A 17,050-nucleotide genomic window follows, 5' to 3' on the forward strand; every position below is an offset into this window, starting at 1 on the left:
GCATGCAGCAGGTGTGTGAATTCATACAAAAGGAGGAAAAAATGCATCATCTTTGCTACTGTTCTTTCCCTTATACACCTCATTCAAGTGTAGATCTCGAACATAGGAAAGTAGCTCCTTAGAGTATTCTTTATGTTCACAAGGCCCAAAGAAAGGCTGGATCTTTAGCATGAAAGATTATATTTCCTCTCAGCTATTTCTAACATTCTATTGACAAAACCTGTCTTATTTTCAGATTTTAAAAAATTGCTTCTGCACTTTAAGCTTGTTTCATTGTTCTTCCCTTTCTTTTCACAATGATTTTTATAAAACATAAAATAGAAGGTTGTAGCGGGTTGGGTTTGTAACTGGGCAGAAACACCAATTTAGTGTAGTGGTTTGGTCTAAAATATTCATTACTGTTTATCTTCTGTGAGATAACAATTAGGAGAAATGCAAAGCAGGCACCAAACTTGAAAGAATATAAAGAAGTTTATTAACAGACCTAAAAGAAGGAAAAAAAATTATACCACCTTCAGAACTCTCCTCCTCCCCCCACCTTCCTCCCTTCTCCCACTGACAATGTAAAAAGACAACCCTTAAGATGTTCAGTCTGTTTACCACTTCCATAATAACCTTGTTCAGTCCATTTAGAAAGAGAAGTCTCTTCTTGCTCGTGCTATGAAAACATTATCACAACGAGACAGCCACCCACTTCCAAATACTGTTCAGTCCATTTAGGAAGAGGAGTCTCTCTGCCTGCAAGTCCCTTCCCCCGACTTGCAGCTTTTCCCACAACTGCTTTCGAGGGTCCACTCTTGAAGTTTTTTGGGGTACAATTTTAAGGTTGAGCCGTTCAGAAACAAAAACAGAGGCCCTTCTCCTTCCCTGGGAGCAAAGGGTCTTCCTCATCTTCATCGTTAGGACTATCTCTGGGAGCATCTCTAGGGACTGAGGTTTTCTCCTTTCCCATTTGGAGCAAAAGTCCTCATCTGGTCCATCTCTCCCTGTCCAAACTTCTCATGAAATTACAGCTGCGTCAGCATCTGCCTATCTCAGTGCAGGTGCTTTTGCTTACGAGTTGAACACTCCAGCCCCCCATATCTTCATGGAATTACAACAGGATACTCTGATATATCATAGCTTCACAATAGAATTTCAGCTTTAAGCATCTCCTCTCTCTCTTCCCTCAGGTTTTCAGCTCTTCACAGCAATAAAAAGGGTTAATCTCACCTCGGCCTTGCAGCTTTGCAGCTTGAATGTTGAATTTTTCTTATTGCAGGGGAGAGGGGGGAGAGCCAAGCCGCTCCGGCTGCCCACGGCAAGGCAGTGGTGGGGGGGGAGTTCCACGGCTGGAACAGGTCCATCAGCTCCAGGATGGCCGTGGCCCGGCCCAGCCTGGCCCAAGCAGGGCCTGGCCAGGCCCGCTGGCCCCCACACGGGGCCCACAGCCACCTGTCCCTGCACTGGAAACAAGAGAGAGAGAGCTGTGGGGGGTTTGTCTATTCTTAAGTGTGTATCACAGAGGCGGTCACAACTTTAAGTGGCTTAAAGAATTGTCCATATTCAAACTGGCCAGCTGATAGGTTCTATCAGGTCCCAGAGGAAACTGTAAGCACCCCTTAGCAAGGACATCCCTTCTGGGACTATGCTGGCTAACCTGTGACAAAGGCATATAACCCCACTAGATCCAACTGTTCCCTTGTAATGGCAGTGATGATATTCTGATATGCAACTCTTAAGGGTTTCCATTTATTATTATCATAGTATAACTTGGCAGTGCTTGTAGAAAGTCATTGATTTTATGTGGCCTTACAAAAACAAATTTGCACTGATGGGTACAAGTTAACATTTTGAAATATTTGGATAAAAACAAGTTCTCTGAAAGTGTGCAGTGTGCTTTTAGTTTGTCATTTACTATAATGGGCATTACTATGCACTGTAAGTCAAGATAAATGACAAAAATCTGTCTGCTAATCTTTAGTCTGAAACAGGTCAGATGGGAAATCCAAGTTATCTGGGATTTGGACTACACTACTAAAGCTTAACACTGTCAGTACATGCACCATAAAGAGGCAGGTATTCTTTTTTTTTTTTCTGTAAAAAGAGCAAACAACAATTCTGTCATTTGCCCTTTGAGAAAACTATCCAAAACAGTGAAAATTCCACATAAATCCATGAGGTTTAAAAATACTGAATTGTCTCAAGCAAGAAATGAGTCTCCGGTCATGATAGTGAATAACACTTTGAAAAGTTTAACTAAAAAAAAGTGAAAAAGTTACATTTGTTTTGCACAAACCAAGTATCCCAAAGCTAACACAGTAAAAAGATACTGCTCACATGAAAAAGGAACTCAGCAAGTGTTATTCTGCAATTTATCACTAAATCCTTGCCAGGGACCTTAAAAATCATAACCCTTTTTTTTTTCTAGAAAGGCACTTTTTAAAGTTTTTAACTTAATGTACTGAAGACATGTATTTTCCCCTCCTCATCTCTCAATTTGTTTTCCTATATCTAATTTTTCCTGCATTATTAGTGAAATAACTTTTTATTCTCTCATATACTTCTGGACTAGTAGTGCAGAGAATTTCATTTTCAAAATAGTAGTTGTTTGTGAATAAATTAAAAATTTTAAAAAAGGATTCAGGTACTGGATATCCAAAAACATTCTTCTCGTGCACTCCACTTCCCAAAGCTTTCTAGACTTTGAGAAATTGTTAATTTTAAGGGAAAACTTAATTCTAATCATAGTTTAGTGGTTCTCTACCAACTGTTAAAGAAATACTGATTACCCATTCTTCAAGATTTTAGTACATACCAGAGGGGCTTTCACCTTGTAAAACCATGAGGCCACAACAGACCTGCAGCTGCAATAAACACAACAAACTCTTGGTTATAGCTCTGGGTAAAAAGTCTTCAGTCTTCACATGCAGAAAGCACTTGGAAATGCAGTAGACATGTGAGTCTTGACTGTTAATGCAAAGTGTGTGCATAAAATTTACAGAGTTTAATCTCCTGTTGAGCTTGTGAGATTCAGAGTGCTGAAGGTTGCAGGGTAGAAGCCAAAGACTTAATTTGCACTTTCTTCTGAGCACCTAAATGGAATTCAGATTGATTGGTGGGATTGAATTGGATTGAATTCAGTATTATAATTTGCAGCTACACCAGGAAAAACCCAGGAACTGTGGTGGTTCTCTATGCGACAATCATAGTTGTACAAGACAGATCTGTTACCAAGGACAACAAAATACACAGGGCATGAACAGTGGGCACAAAAGATCAAGGCTGGGCTAGTACCTTCCCTCTAGTGTCAGAAACTGCACACATGTGCACATGGGGCCAGACTGAGGATTTTGGTTGAACATAGTCCTGGGTTTAGGATTTTCACCTCTGTCGTAGGGGGCCAAGTGGAGCAGCATCTGCCCTTTAGCACCTTGTTTGCTCCATGTTTCAACACTGAAAAATGGACATGAGGATCACTCCCTTTCTGCTGCTTCACTCTGAAAAGTCTGTCAACATTTCTTGTTATTTCCACATCTGCAAAACTAGGACAACCACCTCTAGATATGATTTAAAGCAGCCACACTGCATATAAGATATTAACAAGGTACATATTACTATAAATTTTCAGGTGCACTGTTGGTATTTTTGAAGATATGTATTTCAGCTTTTGAATACATAAAGGAGACAGTGTATTAACACTTGCCATTCCAAATAAAGATCTATAAATATTAAAGAAAAAAAATTAATAAATCTATTTGAACATACAATATCAATATATTTTCTATACTTCTACCTATAAATGACAGACTTGTGTTCTTAAGACTGATTTTATTTGTATTAATCCAAGAATTTTTAAGGTTAGAGAAGACCTGTGAGATCATCAAGTCCAACCATCAACCCAGCACTTCCATGTTTACCACTAAACCATATCCCAAAGTGCCACATCTGGATGTTTTTTCAACATCTCCAGGGATGGTGACCTCACCACTTTCCTGGGTAGCCTGTTCGAATGCCTGACAACCCAACAAAGAAATTTCAGAGAATAAATTTTTCCTAATATCTAATTAAGGTTAGTATACAAAAAAAAACAAACCAAAAAAACAAAAAAAAAAAAAAAAAAATCAAGCTATTTATAAGATCCATCTCCAATCAGAAGTCTCAGGAGTGCATAATGAAAAACAAAAGCAAACCCAAAAATTATCCCACAGCAGCAAATTTCGTGTGCATGCAGGAGTAATACTGGCCTACTGTAAGGTGATTAAGAAAAAGGCAACAGAGATATCTTAATGTATATTCTGTCTACTTACTTCTCTCTGCCTCCGCTCCAGGAGACCTGCAAAACATTATCTACACCAAGATGGTGTTTTTGTCGTTAAATACAATATAATCCAAAACATTTACAGCTTTAAAACATAGTGTCATGTTTCTTCTATCAGATAATCCATATAACGTGAAGGTTTTGTTGGTTTTGATACATTTTGCAGCTACACTTTAAAAGGAAGAGGGCATTGGCTAGGAAAATGTATCATAAAATTACCCATTCTCACCAATACACTGCTAAAAAAAAGCTGGTTTACACACTAAGAAGATCACAATACAAGCACACAATTTAAAGCTAATGGTTTTATAGGCCAAAGCCACTAGCAGGGCATCCTTATCCTGCAGTGTGAATAGGATTATCCCTGCAAACATTCCCCTAACATAGAATTAAGCTGTCAAGTTTACTTTACTGCTGCATGGAGGTATGCACAAAATGGACACAAGTTCAGGTCAAGTGTAATACTCCTCGACTATCACAAAATGCTCATGGGGCAATAGAAGGAGGATAAATATGTCGAGAGCTGAATTGCTGCTGCTAAGCATATTTTAGGACATCAACATAATTAGTCTTAAACAGAATTACTGGATCATGCTGAAAAGATGGTGACAACCATTTAAATGAAACTTTCTTTAAATTATATATATATTTTGGACTTTAAGCTCCTCAAACACCCTTGACTTAAAATCCTTCTAATTTTATTCCTGGAATTACCATGACACAAACATGTTTGCTTCCTTACTTATAGAAAACTATTAATGTTAGTGTAAAAATACACAAAATTGCAACTGGAAACAGTTGAATATTCATGAATTCTCTATTACACATCCACAAAAACAGTCATAAAGTAGGTTATGTATTTTTTTCCACACAGTTTGCACACATCAGCAGCTTAAAGAGGTTTCCATACCCCCATACACATCTGGAAACATGTCTAATTTTGTCTATCAGAGTTCGCTTGTTAGACCCAAAAAAAAAAAAAAAAAAAAAAAGGGACAGTTATCACTTCGTTAACCATAGACTACTATGTTGAAATTGTAAAAGAGGTAGAATCAATTGCATATAATAATGTCTGTAAAATCACAAGCAGCATAGAGACTCACCAAGCATGAGTTAAGTTATTCTCCTTTCCCATACAAGTAAGGCACTGAATCAAACCATCAGGAAACACCAAAAAAGTTCATGTGATCCATAACAAAACTAAGGAGAAATTTGTCTTGCCCATGCCAAAAGCTCAGTCTCTCTTAAACCTTATGTAATCGTGTTCATGGAAAAACAACAAAAAATGCAGCCGAGATTATTGAACAGAGAAATCTGTCAAAACCACCCTAAGCAGTGAGTAGCTGGAGACTGAAAGGACTCTGGGGAGAAAGCACCATACATGCTTTGCCTGATTCCTGTATTGTCTTACACAGATAGTGTTGATTTTCCTACTCTCTGGGCATTGGAAGAGAGTTAAACTAATCTAAATTAATTTTTTGTTCTCTTTGATGTGACAACCCAAAGCAAACTGCATAATATATCAAAGAAAATATTCCCTTTGTTAAATTTTAGGATTTCTTTTGGGAGGGGGATTGTTATTTTCAACAGCTATTCTCTGAATATTTACAAAATGAAAATAAAAATAGGAACAGTATAAATAAAAAAATCCAGCCTGTGTTACATCAGAAAAAACATAAATTTGCAATATTTTCTTTTATAAAAAAGAGAAGCTAGTTCTAATTATAACCAAAGTTTAAAGACATGAGCTTTTATACATGGGTAATATTTGAACAAGGAAGATCATGTGAATAATTGTATGCTAGATCAGATCTCACTTACATAGATAAAGATTCCTATCTATGAAAAGCAAGAAAAGAATGCCTTTAATATTTTTTAAAGCTAAATATATTTAGCTGAGGACAAAAAAACCTTCTCTAATCAGCAGATACCTCTCAATGCTTTCATGTTACCCATCAGATGACAAAAAAAATTGTAACGCCAAAGAGTTACTTCTTTAGAATACCTATTTTCCTTGCAAAAATGTATTACCAAATGTGCTTTCCCATTTGTTCCCTGCTTTCAAATGTCTTGCATAATTTATTTATTAAAATTATTTGCCATTTTGAAGAAGTTCCAGAACATCTCATCTTTCAAAAGAAAATGAGAACCACGGATGTTATATACTCATATTACTGTTAAGAATTACTGAATGTTACTATAATAACAATTTGGAAGTTATGTTGCAGCTTATATTTTACTGGTACCTTGATATCAAAGCAATGGGACTAACCGCTAAGTATAAAGTGACTAAATACAGCAAAAGAGCATCAGTAAATAAAACATGTGGAATGGATCACTATATGAAGAAAGTACTTACTAATGTACAAAGTTATAAAATCAGAATATATTAGACTAGGCAAACTATTTAGGGCAACCTGAAGTTTCAGTTTCAATTTTAATGCCCAAGTCTAATGACTTCTATTTTTAATCTCTTACAATCTTAAATGAGCAAGATTGAAGAAAAGCAATAGCCTTGTAAACAGCTTCATACTGGAAGCTGTCTGTGCAGTCATACCAGGAAAATTACCAACTAATGTTATAAATGTATATAAGACATAGAAGCCATTCTGGACCCTAGCAGCTTCTCACAGTAAGAATTTCTACCAGTATGAGAGAATAAGATACAAGGTATTCATCGAATTGCCAAGAGTTCTCAAAATGCTCCAGAGCCTTTCAACAAGCCAAATTTGATAAACTGTTCAATGGTGGCACACTAACAAGAAATAGGAGTCCCTTCTCCTTCTGGTTCTTTCCTCAAATGGAGCAGCCCTGTTCAATGCAATAATTTCTATTGATGGACATACTGCAACTCAGACTGCAACTCATAGCCACAACTGAAGAACATCCTGCTAAAACCAGGTGGAGCTTTCCTGTAGGTCTGTGCAAACAACAGCTGATTTCTTTGTTAAATGTACTATCTCCTTCCAATGTAATTTATCAGCAGTGAGATCCTAGTGACAAAGCAAGTGAATTTTTTTAGTGATTTGTATTTGAATTGACAGCTTGTGTAATATTGACTTCCGCTTACTACACACTTCCAGCTGAGGTAGAGAAATGGTGAAGGTCTCAGTAGCCGAATCTTTTCACTCTTGTCTCAGAACTCACAATTCCATTTGATAAGCTTGTCAGACCAATAATAATATCTATCTTAATAATCAATATTTGGCTCCTCCTTTCCTGGAATACCCCCATGCACTGCAGTTAGCCTGAAGCAGACATATGTAAAAAGGAAAGGACAATCCAGTAGAATCTATATGACCTACCTCTGTATTCCTATACTTGGTATATGCTGATCACACATCTATGCTTAATATGCACCACCTCTGAAGCAGTAGAATACCTAAGAAGCACATCTAACCTCCTATCATACTTGCTTCAGTATTTTATCCTAAGACCACAGATATTCCTGCTAAATCATCGTCTTCACTAAATTGTGATTTTCAGTTCAACTCTGAGCATGCTGACCCTGGCTAAACACTTTCCTGTGAAAGGTTCTACAATTTAGCAAACAAGTTATATTCACTTCTCTTGCCTCTGGTCTTCCTGAAACTGTTATTACTTGTCAACATCCAGAGAGGATTTCTGGAAAAATCAGAAGTACTGATTATAGCTTATGTCTTAAATCAAACTGGTTGAGGGTATAAGAATAATCAATTTTGTCAGCAAGAATTGCATAGCTTGATTACATATTTAAACATTAATACAATCATTTCACAGCTTTTATACAGATTAATCTCTCAAGTATTTTATTTTTTGTTATAATTTATTCTTTGTTTATTAGAAAATCTCAGCAATAGAATGGATGAGAAAAATTTCTCAAGAAAAGCACATTACTGTTTCAATACATGCATCATTGGTCATTTGGCACCTTGGATTACATTTAAGGGTAACTCTCAGTTTGACCTTTTAACCACCTTGAGATGCACCTATTAATAAAGAAATCCTTGAAAGATGAATTGACTGGTTTTTTAGTACTAAGTCTAGGTTTCTCTTTAGTTCCTATGAGATTATTTAATCACACATTCAATACAGTGACATGCATATTTTCACTTTAACAAATTCAATCAAGGACCATCATTTAGAGGTCAGTGTGATATGTACATGTGTTTCTCACTGTTATGATCCGGTTTAAACCCAGAAAAGCAAAGCAAGCAAAGTCTCTGTGCATAAACCAGAAAGAACTTGGAAGGTTCAAAATATCCCCAGAAACGAGATTAAAACCAAACGCGGTTAGATGTTGTTGCCAAAAAATTGATGTATTTTATTTAATAGTAAAGAGGTAAAGAGAAGGGAAGAGAAAAGAGAGAAAGAAATAGAAAAAAGAAGTGTGCGTGCAGGGTGGGGGAACAGGGAGAGGTGACAGGGGTTAGGTGGAAGCAATCACCCATCCAAGGATCCCAACAATGTCTCGTTGCTCCCCTCCATCTGGTCTGCTGGTGGTGAGGGTCCCCCACTGCCGTGGCCACGCCGCTATATGCTGCCACACGCCATCCCACGCCGCCACACCACACGCCGCCACATGCCAAAGAGTGCAGAATTCCGTGGATTAATATAAACTTTGGGCCAGGTGGGAACGCCCACGTGCCTCTCTTGCAGGGGCTAGCTTGACACTGTCCCTTGCAACACTGAGCGTCTGTTGCATCATCTCTGCTGCTCTGGTGCAGGGTCTGGGGACCCCTTGGGGGGGGGGGGGCCCTGTGATGGGCCATGTCACCCCCTCCTGCTGTGGATAAGCTTCCCCCTCCTGGTAACGACCCCTCAGCTGGGCTCTGCACAGTTGGAGGATGGGCAGTCACTGCATCTCTGACCAGAGGCTTTTCCAAGATACCCAGAGCTCTCCTCCCTCCACCCCTTGGGGCGAGGGTCTGTGCGAGCCTGGCAGCTGATAGCCCTGGGGCTGTGGTCCTCATCTCGGAGGTGTTAAGCCTGTGCTCAGTGAATGTCCCCAGCCCTGAGTTGTTACTTTATCTTATCTTTATCAGCGAGCAGTGTCAGGCCTCAGGGCCCCATTCAGGGTGTGGTAGTCTTTTCTGCAGCTTTTGTAATACAGTTTTAAATGTCTTTTAAGAAAATGTTTAAGTCATAAAATATAATATTTCAGTCTCTGACACTCACCCTGCCCCAAGCTTCCGACAAAATAAACTTTGTTCAATACGGATACCCGTGTCCACAACAGTTCCTCACTGCCAAAACAGACTATCATATCCAAATATTTTCCATTATATTTGTACTATATAACAGTATTGGTAAATCAAAATTTTCAGTGAAAACATTTTCAGCAGTTCCTTTATGAAAATCTATTTGCTTTTCTGTTTAAATTAAGTATTATGCACACCATAGATAAAGGGCGTTAGCACTCAAATGAAAGAATGTGGCATTCTAGGAATACTAAAATTCAGCCCCGATGTAACTAGTACTCCAATAAAATTTCATCATGAATGATTTTTCCTGTAAGTTTTAGTTAAACTTTTATTTCATAGCACACTTATTTAAAAGAAAGTTGTATTATGTTCATATGATGTATTTTACTGAAGACAAGACTTCATTTTGAGTCATTCTGTCAAAGGCTTGTCTTTGTGAAATTCAAAAAATAATGCACATGGCGCTTAGAAATAATATTTGTTAGGAGATCTGCACTGTAAGATTACAGCTTAAAACAAATTTCACACCATGAAAGGGATTCACAATAGCATTAAAAAATAATCTATTTTTTCAACTGCCAGTGATTCAGAAAAGTCAATAACATGGTGTTGGATAGCAGATACATTATTTTATTTAAATAGAATATAAACCTAAAATTGAGGAATTCATGAAACAAAAGCCTCCTGAAAAGATATCTTCAAGGCATTTCATTAGAACTGTTCAGAGCAACAAGTTTAAATGGATAAGATTGATAATAAGCTTAAAATACTACCTGATTTCTTTGAAGAAATAAGCTCCTACTCCCTGAAAAACTCAGTGCTAGACATATATAAACACACCATTTTACAAACAGGTGAGCAAAGACAGTCAAAACAGGGGTGTAGAAAAGTGAGATATAAAAAAAAAAAAGCCTAAACATGCTGAAAACCATAAAGCCCCCATATTGTCAAGGAAAAAAAGAGGAATCTATTAAAAAGGAAGGACTACTACACAGAGTAGAAATAACTTTGAAGATATTTGAAGTTTTTCATAAGACCTCCCACACATGCTCATAGTCATTGTTAGCTTTCTGTTATGATGCATTTTTAACAAGGCTTTTAGCAGGTACTTACTAAGTCAAATTACTCACTTTTGATGCCATTCTTCATGCTATTGACAATACCCTTCACCATGGTGTTACACATATGAACAGTGATAATTTCTAGTGAGACTGGCTCCAAGTTCCCCTGCAACTGAAATGTAAATTGCAAAGTTCTGTTCGATTTTCACTGCACACCCCTGGCAGAATTTGCATACAGTCAGTGCTGAGAGGAAAAACCTGGCAACTTCTAATCTGAAGCCCCCCCATATGTTTGTTTCTTTATTAGAGGATTTCATAGTATATTTGTGGTTACTATACTACTATATTTAGCTTTTCTAGCATGCATGATATAATAATATTTAGAAAGTTTTACTCGGCATACTGAAGTGGGTGACCATTTGTAACAACCTAGAAGCTACTGTGCTCCCAACTTATTTTATGGGTTCTGAAGTACTTAAAAGTCTCTTATATTAATAGTTGGAGGCTTCTTAAATCCAGGATTATATTGAATAATTTATATGATATTCATAATTATGGCATTCCTATAACACAAAAAATGTACTCAGCCATAGGCATCAGAATGTAAAGACAAATTTAAAAATTAACTTTGAAATTAATTCCTCTCAAAATATAAAATTCTCACCTTGCCTTCAAGGAAATATTTTCTCCAAGACTTCAGAAGACCATAAACCTTTTGAATGGATTAGCATTTACATTACTACTTCCCTGAAAATATTTTGCCTTCATCTTTATAACAGACATATTAAAATTGAGCATTCCTGCTTTTCCCAAAGTTGCCAGCACTGTTTAAAAAGAAGCAGGCCTGCAAAGAGCCTAATAACAAGTAACTCCCATATGAATGCCTTCAGCTGACATCAAAACCAACTGGGCACTGAAGGTTGTAGAAATGCAAGAACCAGATTTTGTTTCAGTAAGATTATTAGACAAGGCATTGCTTGTCATGGCACATTAAAGCACAGTTTAGTCCTTAGAATTAATTTTCAGAGGCTTTAGAGAACTGTTTAGAGCACTTAACGATAAGAGGATTTTGCATTACTCTTTTCTGCCTTTTTTCAGAGGACAGGTAAGAACAAGAACAAAAATATTTAAACTAGCAGTAGAGAGCATTAATCTTTTCATCACCTTTACAGTGTTAGCTTATCAGATCAATCTGAAAGCAGGCTTTCATTTTTTAAAATCAGGTTTAATTTTACTCAAATTTGTTGAAATACCATGATCTTAAGAGATATAAAAAATATTAGTGGTTTCCAATATACTTCCAACTCCAAAATAAATTCAATTTCACTGGCAGAATGCAACATTTTTTATCTTCTGATCAACTGGAAAACATACACCTTCATCAAAAGGATCTTGTTTCAATAATCATTTGCTTCTGCCAGATGAGCCCTCCACAGCAATCTCTTTCCCATCTCCCTCCTCCACACGACTTTCCTTCAACAGCACAGGTGAAGTCTTTAGGCTGTTTCAACTCTCCTGCTGATACTATCCTATTTTGGCAAAGACTTTGAACACTGGAGCAGTGCCAGGACCCAGATGTTGTCCCTCGCTTCAACTTGGACAAATAACAGGACACACCTCTGCCATCCCTAGCACACGATGAAGCTTCTGACTCCATGTAAGAAGTTGAATCTATGCAGAAGCTTGAAGCTTTTACAGAGTCTGACAGATGGGGTCAGAGTGGAGGATAAGATGGGAAGGAAAGTCCTGCCTGAACAAAACCTTAACGCACAGGTATGCAAAAAGCCACACAAAGTCTGAGTAGTCTCACTGAAGTGCAGCCTTGTGTGTCAGCAGTGAGTAAACTCAGCATATCCTGTAACTCCTGGTGCTAAAGCCACACACAGCAAGATTTGTGACAAGGTGTTAATCACGCCGTGATTTAGAGCCTTGCAGCTCCCTGGGAACCTGTCTGCCCTTCCTGCTACATCCTGGGGACAGTGGTTTTCCCTTATTCTTCCGTTTTGGCTGGTGAGCAGCAGTGACATTCAGCTGGCATTTAACAGAGACGTAAGTACCATGAATAGAAGCGTCAGCAGGACAGAGTTCCTCCATGTCACCTCCAGCCTGGTGGTGAGATGCTAGTCATAAGCAAAGCAAGAAAGGATAGTCTCAGGTGCTTTGAATAAGTAACAGGCTCCTTAAAACTTCGGAAAATATATTTTTCTGTCATTCCTGATAGTCTCTTTTGCAAGCTGCAGAGAAAGATGGGTGTGCAGTTTTCAGATCCCATTTGGAACCTCTTTTCCTTTACAAAGTCATCCTCTGAAGAAATTAAATTACAACTTATTTTATAACATAAACTTATGACTTGCACACCTTTTGTCACTGCTTTACACTTGCAAGGCTCTTTGCATGTTCATTGCTCACAACATCGAAACAGTACTCTGCCTACAAGTAATTTCTAAATAGATCAGCTGGAAACAAATGCTACCAATGATGTTGTAGACAAAATGTTCATATGAAAGTCCATTTATTTACAATTACCTAGTATAAGAAAGGCCAATACTTGAAAGAAGCAAGGAACTTATTTTACCTTTGGGGTTTTTTTTCCATCTCCTTTTATTAAGTATCTGTTCAGACAGAAGAGTTAAAACCCAGGGAAGTTTTTTACTTCCTTGCCCCACCTCCTTCAGCTATACTGATTTAAAAACTTTGGTTTGATACAGCTCTTTTTAACAGACAATGTAAGCTTTCTTTCATTTCTGGAAAGAAATAGAATCACTCTAGGACCATTCTTGAATGAAAATCTAGTTTAAAAAAAATTTACAAAAAACTTTAGTGACTCAACAGTAGTCTAAACTACATTTTGTTTTTTATGTTGAACTGCAAATTTCTATGTGAATTTTATCAGAAATTTAATAGTTCCAGTATGCCATTTAGTTTTTTCACCTTCCTAAGTTTTCATTTAATAGGTAAATGAAAATACTGACATTTTTGCTTTTCTGGTCTTGGTTCTATTTTTAAGCCAAGTGAAAGACTCGAGAATATTGTATTCTTCTATACCAGCACTGAGGTATGTTGCTGCACATGGCAGAGGCAAGTGTCTTGGGGAAGGGGAGGGGAAGCTCAGAACAGGCAGCAACAGAGGTACACAATACATCTCTTTCAGAACACAACTTGCTGACATATTGGTTACTTTGGCTAATTCATCTGCTGTCCTTGCACAGCCATTTGAGCAGCCTTGTCAGTTCATGAGCACCCAACAGAACAGTGCTCACAGGAAACAGGGATTTCACTGTCCTGGCACTTACACATGGAATGCTTAAAATGTCTTTATGTACTTAACTCCTGTATTCAGTAAATTCTCAAAGATGGCTTGTTTTGTGTAATATGAATTGAAATTGGTTTAAATAAGCCCTTATTTTTTGCAAGTTTTCTAAGCTCAAATACATCATGTTTTTTTCCAGGGAAAACAGCATATTCATCTTTCTCCAATGTATTTAAAGTTTGATTCAAGGTTTCCAGATGTCTAACAAAGTATATTTACTGGCTTCTTAAAATAAAATGCATCATAAGACTGTAACATTTACCATATTATATAGTACCATTTAAATGAGGAACTCTGAGACATTATTTGTAAGCATTTAAAATACTTACAAAAATTTGGTAAGAAATATTTCACAGTTATCTGTTTCTGAGATACATCCTTTAAATTTTAAAGAATAGGAATGTCAGAAAGGCTTTGCTTAACACAATCTCAAGTATAAAATAGATATAATAGTTCTGTCATTTTCTTCTTTCACAGGATTATCTTCATCACCATCATGGTTGCGTTAATCAAGTTACAAAATCAAACATTATTAACGCAATTATTCAATAATATGTTTTACTGACCTCCTAGATCCACTAATCTACTGATCTCACTAGATCAACTCTTGGAAGCCACTGCAACAATGTCTTCAGAAACAGTATTTCTATCAATTTTGTATTATGAAAGCAACAGATTTTTTTTTCTGTGTTGACAGGAAAAATTAGCTTCATAAAACCATGATGTTGTTGTTTAAGATACCAAGAGGGTGTTTAGATTAAAACTGGAAACATAGTAGTGTCAGGAAATATCTATAAATTTAAGCTTCAAGAAAGCTTTTAGCAATATGCTGAGCTGTAAGTTATGCAGACATAAGAATTACTAAGCTTTACAGACTTCTTAGTGTCAGGAAAAGGAAAACTGCATTTTTTAAAGTATTTACCTCTGAAGAAAAAGGTTATCTACTTCCACAAAACCCCCTTTTCAAACTCGTGCTAAACTGAAGCAAGCAGAAAATTACTCCTGTCCCAGTTGTCAGGAGAATTAACATTAACTTCATCCTAGTAAGGATAGTAAATTATCAGCTACAAATGAGTTTGTAATTTGGTCCAAATGTCATACAAATACATGAGCATAATCAAAGCAGATTTCAAATTCCTGGATAACTTTGGAATCATCTCAGAGCTTCTCATGCCTATTAAGAGCATATTAACAAAATCACTTTGGCACTCCTGTGCCACTTTCACAGATTGCTTTACTGAATTCTTAATTTCATCCTGTTTTTCAAAACAGACTATAACAGCAATCATTTTAGGTACAACCTGAAGTAACACTATTACAAATAGTGTTTGAAAAACCTCCTTCAGCGGTAACCAAGATACCTATAATTATAAAAATGAGAATGCTACAGTACTTATCACCCTGAACCAAGCCTCCCAATTTGCTGCATCTTCCTACATTTTTTATAACTCTAAGAGCATTTCAGAGAAGAAGATACTGTTCGTCACCATTTTACATACAGAGAATAACCATTCATGAAAGGAAAAATAAACAATAGCTTTTTTGTTAAATTCCTTTAACTGGTATTGAATGCCAAAATGTTTAAATCCGACTTCCATGACAGAACCTCGAGATTTTCTCAGCAGATTAATTATTTCTACAAAAGACAGAAGAAAGCCTTATTACTTTATTATTATTTATGTATAAATAGAAAGTGGTGATGTCAGAGAAATAGTTTTAATCCTGCTTGCTACTGTAAAACAAAATAAGCAAACAGTGGGAAGGTGACTTGATATTCCAACAACACGCAACCATTGCTGCTTTCACTCGTGAGAAAAGCACCACTGACTGATAGAATACCTTGATGTAGCCTGTACTTCTTGAAACAAACAAACACACAAAGATTGCAGTAGAGATTTCATTTCTATTTCACATGAAATTTGCCTTTTGTGGCCTATGAACACATAAGGGAGAAGCTTAATATATTGATATACTATATCAATATATAGGATATTCTTCCATGGTAAACAACATCACTGAAAAGTAGCTCGGAGATAACAGGTGAATGTCAGAGCAGCAGATGTATCACTCTGGAAGGGCTCCATGCAGAGTGCTCATAAGCTGTTTCTCACCTACCCCTCCCTAGTTATTCTCAATATAAAAAGTTCTCCCAGCAACTAAATTAGCAGAACCACCTTGGGGACCAGGGGCCAGCAATAACTCAATGACTACTATGAAGCCTAAAGTGGTCCTGCCATCTAGAGGAAAACTGGCTTCAAGTCTTCAGAAAAAAAATTCAGGAGTCATTCAGAGGAGCATTCAGCAGCACTGGCGAACTCACTGGGCACGGACAGGAAGAAGCCCAAGTTCTTTTGAAGACACTTTGCCTTGAAAATTTTGAAGTTTAATTGATACCTATAGATCTGCATGCATTAGGGATTTGCCTCGCTATGATTTTCCATTCTAACTTTAGCAGATAACAGAAACACCAAATAAAAAGCTTGTCATAAAGTCATTAGTAAGAAAAAAGTAACAACTACTATTGCCAAATAGGTTTCTACATCACCTGCCTCCTGTGTTTATGATTTATTACATCTGTTTCTGCACAGAAAGGTGATTTAGAGAGAATTTGTTTGAACATTAAATTCTGGAAAATAATAGGGGTCTGCTAGGAAGGCAAGACTGATTCAGCAAGCAATGTCCTTGGAAAAATGTGATGTAGAAAAATAATACCACCCAGCCTAGCTCTGCTGTGGTCTTTCAATTTTTTTTTTTTTTGTGGGCTACCCCATTAGATAGAAGACACAAGACTCTGCTTCCACTGAACTCATGCTTCAAGGAAACAATAAAACGGGGAGAAGGGAGTTGAAACTGAGAAAATTTGGTATATACTTCAACAACTGACAGAACAGTTATCAAGTTTAGTGCAATAGATTAATTAACACTTTAAGAGAATAAAGACCCTTGGGAAAAGAAGTGGGTTTATATTTTAAAGAAGTGTCAGGCATACATATCCTCATGGCTGTTGCTCTTATTGTATTCAAAAGTTAGAAACTGGGCATACTTTTCAGTTTTAACCACAGAGATTGGTGAAGGAGTGATGTTTGCAGCTATTGCAGTTACACAGCCCAGAAGACAGCATTTACAGATGGATCAATTATTTATTTATCAATTTAATTATCAATTATTAATTGTGGGTTAAGATGTACATGCAGAA

At 37.0% G+C, this 17,050-nt stretch overlaps 1 long non-coding RNA gene across 2 annotated transcripts in view; it reads right to left on the reverse strand.

Moving 5' to 3' along the window:
- Positions 1-1,405: 1,405 nt before the first annotated feature.
- LOC120409942 overlaps positions 1,406-17,050 on the reverse strand; it is a 71,909-nt gene continuing 56,264 nt past the window's right edge. For both annotated transcript variants that reach the window (XR_005601824.1, XR_005601823.1), the window contains 2 exons: positions 2,798-4,329; positions 1,406-1,445 (listed from right to left, as the gene is read on the reverse strand). This is a non-coding gene — a long non-coding RNA (uncharacterized LOC120409942). The remainder of the gene's footprint in view (positions 1,446-2,797; positions 4,330-17,050) is intronic.

Source organism: Corvus cornix, chromosome 4 (genome assembly GCF_000738735.6).
Source record: "Corvus cornix cornix isolate S_Up_H32 chromosome 4, ASM73873v5, whole genome shotgun sequence".
NCBI classification, from domain to species: Eukaryota; Metazoa; Chordata; class Aves; order Passeriformes; family Corvidae; genus Corvus; species Corvus cornix.